Genomic DNA, 10,830 nt, shown 5'->3' on the forward strand with positions numbered 1-10,830 from the left:
TGTTATCCCTAGAATTGCTCCTTATTTCCCACGCCGTTCTCTTGCGGTCTCTCCATCCGCCTCCGAGTATCCCGCCTCACTCTCGACGAGAAGATCTCTCCATCCGCCTCCGAGTATCCCGCCTCACGCTTGTGAACGCCGTCCCCGCCATTCCCTGCCTCGGAATTCCTGCATATGTACAGCCGGTGGTCGGAGTCGCCAATGTAAAAAAATGCATTTCGTTGATTGGCCCGATCAGCCCCTCCACCAGCTTCCCTCAAGTCATCCTCATCACCGCCGCCTCTTTCGATGAAGACCTCTTGTATCACATTTTCCAGTCAATTTACAGATCCAAATCTCAGCTCTTTGTTGAGGGGCAAGCAGGCGCAACCACACAGGTGGGTACTGGATAGATTCTAAGCTCAGACGTATAGTACGAGAGAGATGTGAAATGGTTTGTGTCATATGAGTGTTTGTGTTTGGAGTTTGCTATATTATATATGGTCTGTTTGTGTAAAATATAGTGGGAACATAGCACCTTTTTTGAGATAGTTGTTTTGACTTTTTCTTAATTAAACCCAACCCAACCCACCTGCTATTCTATTCTGCTATAGATGGAGTGGGAGAGAGAGTAGGAGGGGCTGTACTTGGGAGAAAAGGTAAGAGTAGGATAGGCAGGCTGCCATGGCCATAGTTGCAGCCACCGTGGTTTCTTGCTGCTATTCTCTACGTATAATGTTTCTTTCAGAAAATGGAAACTTGGAGTTGAATGCCATTAGATATCCAATTGATGATCTACTGGTGCAACCTTCGGAAAGTGACAAATATTTAACTGTGCGTCCTTCTCCTTCTCGAGATTTCATGATTCTATATTTGGATCTGTGTTCTTACAGGCTGGAAGCAACAAAAATTAAGGAAAATAAACCAAAAAACAGTTTCTAATGCCATGCCATCAGCCAGATCATCAATTAATCGGAAGAAAGGGATGGGAACCGGCTACGCGGTGAAATTGGAGGCATTTAGGCTGTTGAGTGGGGTAATTGCACGTTTTTTAGGTTCAGTGGTCTGATTGCACTATCGCGTTACGTTCAGTGGTCAATTTGGCCCTTATTCCTATTAGAAAATACAACACAATTTTGAAAAAAGAAGTTATTTCCAATCACGATTTGCAATAATCAAGGGACTGACACGTTTTTGGGATAAATATGTATTGCATGATATAATGTCATCGTGCATTATAATGCACAATATGATAATAGAGGATGAACATGATGAGAATATTATATTTCAAGAATTTCTTACTCGGTGTAGATAAATTAAAGATAAGGAAGCTCATTATAAACTCCGTAATGCATTGATTATATTGAGCATTTGTGGGAATTATATACTAATTTTGATAATTAAATGTAATAGATGTTTTATGCTATATTATTATTCTGGAATAAACTGAGCTTTTAAAAATATTGTTAAATTCATTTTTTTAAATTAGCGTTATGACAAAATTTAATAATAAAAATTATTATTTAAATAAAAAATTATATTTTATACTCTTAAACTAATTATGTTGGAACTAAATTATATTAAACTAATTAAATTAGCTAAGTATCTTGTGTTTAAATGGCATATTGTGATTCTCTCGTATGGAAGGCCATGAAATCGAGCTGAAAAAGTATAAAGAACATGAGATAGAAAAAGGAAAGAAGAGTCGAGCCTCAGGTGCGCGCGTGACTCGTACCTAAGGTAAAATAGTTTATTTTTTGTGGACAGTGGATCCCACAAAAAATCAATTCTTGTTGGGCAATTTTTCTTTTCAATCCAGCCTCTCTCTTCCACATGAACAAAAAGGCTCCAAAACATCCCCAAAATCACAAATAGAGAGGCTCTACATGACCTTTAATAAAAAGTATGTGTCCAGAACAATAATGTATAAAATATAAAATAAATAATTTCTAGTTTGTCCAGGCTATTATTGTACTCGACTCATACTTTTTCAAGTTTGTTTTATAATTGTCCCTTTGCTATTACTTTTTTCTTATCATTGTCCTTCTGCCAGTATAATGGACTCATACTTTTTCAAGTTTGTTTTATAATTGTCCCTTTGCTATTACTTTTTTCTTATTATTGTCCTTAGAACCACTCTCCACTCTATTGTTAAATTTATTAGATAGACAACCTAATTTGTTAACAGTTCTCACATAGTGGTTCAATTCTTATATGAACCAATATAACATTTTCTTGTAAAAGATATGGATACAATCACACCTTCCATCTTAAGAAATAAAAGGGTAGAATTTTACTATTATTAAACTTTTAAGTTTACAATAATTATTAAATGAACCCCATTATTAAAAGTTTTCAACAATATAATTATAAAATTGACTACGTATATTATTTTTTTTTACTAAAACTCTCAACCATATTGGTGAACCATGATGAATGATTGAGAACAGTTATATATATATATATATATAGGCAAAATATCCAATGAAATGTCTCATTGATCTTTATCTGTGAAACGGGTCGAGTTTTTTCATAAGTACTATATATATACTTTCCTAAGTTTCTCTCATAAGTAACTCTTTAACACTTAAATATTACATTTTGATTTAAAAGGAGTTAATACCCAATTTAGTCTTCGATTAAAGTATTATTTTTCTAGATTTAGTCCTAAATTGTTTTTTGTGCTAAATGTTTTTTTGTGCTTAATTGAGTCTTGAACTTTGATGGCTTTACCTAATTGAGTCCTCTATCTCTGTTGATTATTAGAAGCAACGACTAAATTGAGAAAAATCACAATAGCTGAAAGCTAAATTGGGTAAACACCACTATAGGTCTATAGTTGATAACTAAATTGGGTATTAATAGAGGAGAAATTACTAAAATATTGTAATAGAGGACTCAATTAAGTTATAAAGCCATCAAAGTCCAAGAGTCAATTAAGCACAACAGTCATTCAGGACTAAATCGAAAAAAATCACTATAGTCGAAGACTAAATTAAGTATTAACTCGATTTAAATGTATTACATTTTTCCTCTAAAACATAACATTTTTTCTAATAAGTGTTACACTCACTACATACTACAAATAGGGATGTCAATCGGGTCAGCCTTGTCGGTTTCGGGCTAGCCCTGTCGGTTTTGGACTTATCGGATTCGGGTTGTCGGTTAATTATTATTTAATTCTCGGATTCGGGTTAGCCCTAGCTAACCCTAAACTTCAGGTTGTCGGGTTTATCGGGCGGGCTAAACTATTTGAACTAAAATCGAAAATGAATACTTACATTCAATAAAACGGGTCAAGTCGTCAACCAGATCCGTATTCGATAGAACAGGTCAACCGGATGAGCATTGACACTTTAAAATTTAAATCAAGAGATAAATGAATACTTGAATCTAAATATTAGATAGAACATTATAAGTTAGAACGGGTCAACTGGATAAGCATTGAGCACATAAAAATTTAATAAATGCAATTGCAAAATTAAAAGTTTAGAGAAAAATGACATTGGTTATCAACGAGAAAGCATGTGTATAGCTTACAATTTTTAAAATATTCATAATAGGATTAATAGCCTAACTTTAGCATTTGGCAGTGCTCACGTGCATTCAAAGGGAAAATTGAAAAGCTTGCTAAATTATGTCTTTGTGAGATAAAATGATAAATGTTGCTTCTGCCATTCAAAGAGAAAATTGAAAAGCTTTTCTTTGACTTTTGTTAATTTGCCCATTTTTACTTAATAACCTTACTACTAAATTACTAATAGGATCAAAAGTCAAAACTAGTTGCATATATACTTAACACTTAACAAATGTGTTTGAAAGACACTAGCCTAAACAAACTATCTAGAGTGTGTTACAGTAAGTTTTTAACTTTTCATTATTTATTATTGTAAAAATAATTTATATTGTAATATATTTATTAAAATTTTATTTAAAAAAGTATGTACCTAGTGATAAAAAAAAAAATACTAAAGATGAACTCACCTATAAATTCCATGTATGTTATGTTTCACATCACTTTCATAATAAAGAATAGTTTTCAATAGTTCGGGTTATCAAGCTAGCCCATTTAATTTCGGGCTAGCCTTATCGGGCCATCGGGCTTATTGGTTTCAGGTTCATCGGGCTAGCTCTGTCGGTTTCGGGTTTTTTTGGGGCTAGCCCATCGGGTTCGAGCCCGATTGACATCCATAATTACAAATAAGGCTTTTAACGTAAGTTTTTTGAGACTTTTAACGTCGATTTTCTTTCTGTGTCGTTCTTCTAGACGTAGTATATTAAATACACGACATCAGTTCTTAGCAAGAACCGACGTCGTTTATTTAAAAAAAAAAAACAAAAAAAAAACCTACGACGTCAGTTTCCTCATATACACATATATATATATATATATATATATATATATATATATATATATATATATATATATATATATATATATTAAAAATATTTTACGACGTCAGTTCTTGGCTAAGAATTGACGCCGTAGGTTTTTTTTTTTTAAATATACGACGTCGATCCTTAGCAAGAACCGACGTCGTATTATTATTATTATTTTTATTATTACAATTATTTTACAATTTTCAACCAAAACATGTGCAGCAATTTTACATTCAAAATAAACTAATAACCATCAAACAAATAACACAATTCATCAAACTAATAAACTTTAAGGTAATAACCATCAAACTAAACATCAATTGAACAAACTAATAACACGTATAATTAATCAAACTAAACATCAATTTATCAAACTAATAAACTTCAAGCTAATAACAATCAAACTAATAAATATGAATTCATCAAACTAATAACACAATTAATCAAACTAAACATCAAACTAATAAACATAAACTAATTTAAGAATAATAAATATATAAAACAATTTATTATCAAACTAATAAACATCAATATAATGTAATAAACATAAACTAATTAATTGGAACTAATAAGGAAGCATTTTAGTAACCGATTCATCAATAAGGTACTTAGATCATGTGTCTCTAATTTCATCAATCTCTTGTTGAGAGTAGGGCAATCTTCCTTATTTCTCCAAAGCCTACAAAGTTCAAAAGAGATAAATAATAAATAAGCTATTATTTTTAAAAATTAAAAGGAGAAATATATTTTATTAATTTACTTGCCTTATCCATTCCTTTGTATAGGTTGTTGGAAACAATTTCGAACATGAATTTCATTACATAATAGCCACATTCGGTATTACCTCTTTGTTTAGCACACTACATTTGAATTACAATAAACTTAATAAATTTTATAAATAAAGAACAATAAGTTTGTTTTACAAAGTGTATAAACTACTTACCGAACATGTAATCCATTTTGGTGAACGACCTTGTTTCTTTCTAATCAAATGCTTCTTGCGGTGAGACACCTATTAATATAAGACATAAAATATATGTAAATACTTGGCATCACTATATTAATAATAACTATTAATTATTTATAAATTTACATACGTTTCCATTATCTGTTTAATGTCCATAATACGTGGTCCTTGACCAATTGAATCAAACCAAAAAATCTCATGTATAATAGAGGACAAACCACCATCAACATCCAATGCCCACTACAAATAAGTAATTTATTGATTTTAAGTGAATATAATATATAATAGAAGTATATTATAAGTACTTTTATTTAAAACGTAATTAATACTTGAGAACATATGGAGCAAATTAAAATACACATTTTTCTGTTCATTTCCTATGGTGTCATTTATATACGTTATCCTCTCATTGGTATTCATTTTTGTTTGAATATAATATGGATCTAGAAAGCCATACGTGGTTGAATACAATCTTCTTCTTACTTCAAAGGGAATCTAACAAAACTCAATATAGGGAATATGCTATCATTTCCATTCGCAGTCATCCAGGCAGAAATCCTCAACTGTAAGAGGTTCGCATAGCATTGTTTACCTGGCCTCCATGTGATCATTGTCTTTCGCGTTAACCACATTAGGAAACACATGCTTGTCTTTGCCATGAAGAGAATTGTAATATAAGTCTGCCAAATGTTTTGGCCCAATGAGCTATTGCAAAAATTCCGTCTAGGCGCCGATTAATCCCCGCCTAGGTGATAGGCATTGGTCGACCGTCTAGCGTATCACATTAAATGGTGGTCTAGGCGGTTGGCCGGTTAGGCGACCGCCTAGGCCGCCAAACCATTGCCTAGGCCGCTTAGGCGCTGACCGCCTAGGCGTCGACTAGACCGGCTAGTCTTTCTAGTCGGTCGATTAACTATTGTTCTTTTTTTTTTAATGGGTTATTTCACTCTAAACAACATCTTTTTGAGCAAAATAATTTTAAATTGTACAAACTTTAGATATTTTTTAGGTTGATATTCAATATTTTAGTATTAACTATTAAAGTATTATATAATTTATAATTATTAGTCTTTAAAAATAAAAAAATACTTAAACAAATTTTTAAAAAATAAAAAATACACGGGCCCCTAGGCGCCGATTAATTCCGGCTAGGCGGCTAGCGATTTTTTCAACCATGATGAGTAGTCATTCCACACCTATTGTAGGTATTAACTCCAAAATTACAGTTAGGGTTCCTTACGACCTTACCCATTGACCATGGGGCTTTTGATCTTGGCAGTTATTGTCATGTTGTTCTTTATTAATGTTATTTCACGGGTGAAGTTGACCTCTTCTCCTTCAATTCAACCACCAAGCTTGAAGTGACGCTCTACCTCTAGGCATTTTCTCTTAGTAGCAGCATTAACCTCGTAGATAGGTTTAGAAACAATAGGTCTCTAGTCATGATTCTTTATTAATAATTCATTATTCTTTTTAGCTGTTAGGAGAATAGAGATAAGTTCATCATAGGTCTTATATCCACGCTCGTTGGAATACAATGTTTGAGGCATGAAATTAAAAGTAGAGAAAATTTTCTCTAATCGGCCATTTATGATAGTTTGACCCCACACAACGACAACTTTGACACAATCGTGTACAATGCATAAGTATATGTACCCGCTCACATATTTATAGTCCTAGAGTCTCAAATGTTATCATTCGTATGAGCTTTTGGTAATAAAATGGTTTTACGATTGTCAAGCCTTGCCTTTAAGGCACTTCATATCCGATGGGGCTTGGCCACTTACAAAAACTTATTTTTGCAAAGTTTTATAGAGGTGTTGGTTGATAAACTACATTGCTTTCGTATTTTAATTTCTTGGGGTTTCTATATGTCCTTTTTAGTGAAAAATAGAGTTTTTGCATGCCCTTCACTTTTCAGCTCAAGCAGGGCCGGCCTTGAGGGGGTTCAGGGTGGGCACCTGCCCAGGACCCATCTCTATAGAGGGCCCATAGGCCATAAGATATACGAAGTATTACATATAATATATATTACTTATTATATATATTTAAAAAATAGGGTTAATTGTTTCTAAAAGTTGAGAACTGAACTCACAAAGACTGAAAGAGACGTACGTTGTCGCACACCCATCGCTCACGCCACATAGGAGTATAAGGGTCGCTGGTCGCGTCTACGCCACACCAACCACTCAAATACTTAAAGATTTTCGATTGACTGATTCAGATTAATTGATTCATATAAGTGTCATCTGCTTTTGTTCCTTTTTTTTGTTAAGATCGATTTTATAATAATTTTTTTTATACAATGTTACCTAAAAAAACATTCATCCGAAAGTGAAAAAAGAAAAATAAGTAAACAAATAGATCATCCGGAAGCAAAATTTTCATATAGGGGCCTTTTTTTTTTTTTTTAATTTCGCCCAACGGCCTATAAAACCTTTGGACCAGCCCTGAGCTCAAGTTAGATATCTGTACTCCAAGTCAAATAGTTTTCGTTGGTAGCATCCAAGATCTCAAAGTGTGCTTAGCAATTTTGGGAGTCATTTGTTAAAACTAGCCATGGACAAGTATTAGTGTCATACATATACATGATAAACAGTGATATGCTTTAATTTCATCAATAAAAGCCCATGGGTTAATGTTGGGTGATTCATCGAGCAGGTTTAATTTAGAGCATGTGAAAATCAATCATATTTCAAGTGTAGATCAAGTGGCGCTTTAGCTTGTTTACATGATGAGTGCCCTACTTTTGAAAAATGTCTAGATCGAGTGATGAAATCAAAGTTTAATTAAAAAACCATCTTCCTATACATATATTTAGGGACGATTAAGTTTTTTATGTCCTTGCATTATGCGCTCAACTCATGTGAGCTTGGCTTGTTCCATATTAACTTGCATTTACAACCACAATAAGCAACATGGGCTATACGGTTTTCCCTTTTGACATATTCTCAAGACAATTCAAATTTTTTTTAATGCAAATCAATTTTTCCATTGTGTCTTTTTGGCTATGATTGGTGTCTTTCAATTTCAGAGAAAAACCTAAATGGATATTAAATCGCTTGCATAAAGTCTATGGATCAATTTAAAGCAATAATTGACCTCATCAATTAAAACAAACATCTGTAACAATAATATGCGTGGCATAGTTATAGCACAATCTAACTGATTCTCACAAAATTGAAAATCTTAGGTCAACCTAAGATTAAATCCATCTATCTCAATAAGCTTCTTTAATCTTCCGTAATGGATGGTCTCTACAAACTAGTCTCCAGAGTCAATCACATCAGTTAATAAAACTAGTCTAAAATTACAAATTTATAAAAGAAAACTCGAGTTACCTTCGAGGGAAGTGAGGTGAAAAGAGAATATACAATCATAATAAGAGAAAGAGGCATGGCACATAGGCCATACTTAAAACTTTACAACAATTGTAAATGAACTTACGGCTAAAGGGCTATAACCACGTACCATACTCAAAAAACACATTTATCAAACGGAATAAATAGTAATATCCCAAAATTAAAATTATATCTTGCATTTTATAATCACACCATAATCAATTTTGGACTTGTGCAATCTAAAAATATATTTTTTAATTTTAAAATACTTGAAAGACTAATTTTTTTGAAATCATTATCTAAATTAAAGACTTTAACTATAAGGATATAATATGATTATTTACACATGTATACATATAATAACAACAACAATAATTCTAAATGGATAGAAAAATAAACGTGAATATCCTCAAACAGTGAATGAATAAATTTTCTACATGCATATAAATGAATTTCGGCCTTAGTTAGCAAATGGCGGACCATCCAAACTTTTGACGGATTTGTCACTTTCAACATTTTGATCAAGTCAAAACACGAAAAGGATTTGTTTGATAAACGGTGGTTTGGAGCAACAAATTTGCTCCGAACAGTTGAATTCTGAAATGCTGTAATGAGCATTGTTTAAACTTGGCATTTTGGAGAAAGATTTTTATTTCCCCAAAACACCCCTCATTTTAAAAAAAAAAAATACTACTTTCAAAGATGAGCCTTGAGGCTACTTTAGTCCAGGAACCCAAGGCTCCTCATGCTTTGCTCATTTGATATGGGATGCTTTGGCCATTTGATATGGGAATTAGATGGTCAAGCATATTTCAATATAATGGAGCCTTGAGGCTCCATATATAGGGAGCCTCGAGGCTCCACTCTCACTTTTTCCGCTGATGTGGGAAAAGACTGTGGCAAATCAATAGTTGGGCTCCACTTATTTCCTTTTATTATACTTTTAAAATTTTGTTTATAATAATAATTACTCCGTATTATTATTATTATTACAAGTGTTATTATTAGTGTTATTATTATTATTATTATTATATTATGAAATATATATGTATGCCCTTATAAGTCAATTTACATGTTAACTGCTAACACTAAAATGATTAATTTTATTAAACATCGTTTTACAAATCACTGGTCAAGCCTGCTAACAAAATTCGTTATTCGTTATTCGCTATCTACTAACCGTCAATTGCTAAACAATACCTTTTTCTTTCAATTTGTATCATAAAATAGTAATAATGTTACACGGGGGTGTACTATAGCCTACAAGGATCTTCATATGATCTATGGAATAACAATATGAGCATAAGAAATAATACCATTCACCAAGGATGTAAAGCGTTTGTGATGATAACTGTTGTGAATTGAGATATATCCTGGCGTGAATTCATTCTTGTTCCGGGATGCAATCGATATATTTAATTAATCTTTTAAATTATTAAAAGTTTTAATTATACACATCAACTTATAAAATTGATGCAATTGAATAGATTAACTAGTTACCAAAAGATAACATATTAAAATGTGTAGGTGTTATAATTTTTTATTTAAATAAATATATTTTAAAATAAAATTTCAAAAAATGATTGGTTTTGTGACGGAGAAGTCATGGCCAATTTCTTTGTCAAATTAGACGAAGAAGTCTACGAGATTCTTCATCGAGTCAAACAGAGAAGTTCGTTAAAAACCAATAGTTTTTCTTCGTTTTAATTCTGTTTAAATATATTTATTTGTACATGTTAGTGCCAACTAGGATTCTACATCAGTTTTGACCTATGTTGCAAAAATCGCGCCTAGCCCAGCCGCGTCGAGGAAACGATTTGCTGTGAAACCAATGCGGGACAAAAGGCTTGTCAAAATGCCTTCTTTATTATGGTTTTTTTTTCATCAATCCCCCACCCATTTAAAAAGAAGGATGGAATAACAAAACCCAAGAATGTCTGAGCAATCCACCAACTGACCAAAGTTGATCTTAATGTTAGTGAATCAGCTCTTAAACTAACAACATTGAGTAATTTTCTTTCCAACAGTGATATGTATCTTGAACTCTTTGGTCAGATAAATTTTGAACTCCAATGCACACATCAACTTTTACAAGTCTATCTCAGTTTAGACTTTAACTTTGTCAAGTCTATCTCAACATAAATCACCCATATGGGAGAATCT

General features: G+C 32.4%; 1 long non-coding RNA gene across 1 annotated transcript; it reads left to right on the plus strand.

Moving 5' to 3' along the window:
• Window positions 1–1,270, plus strand: LOC116017493. Its single transcript, XR_004097923.1, has 2 exons — window positions 1–377; window positions 873–1,270. It is a non-coding gene; the product is annotated as an uncharacterized LOC116017493 (long non-coding RNA).
• Window positions 1,271–10,830: the final 9,560 nt, after the last annotated feature.

The sequence above is a fragment of the Ipomoea triloba genome, chromosome 4, assembly GCF_003576645.1.
Source record: "Ipomoea triloba cultivar NCNSP0323 chromosome 4, ASM357664v1".
In the NCBI taxonomy this organism is placed as follows: Eukaryota; Viridiplantae; Streptophyta; class Magnoliopsida; order Solanales; family Convolvulaceae; genus Ipomoea; species Ipomoea triloba.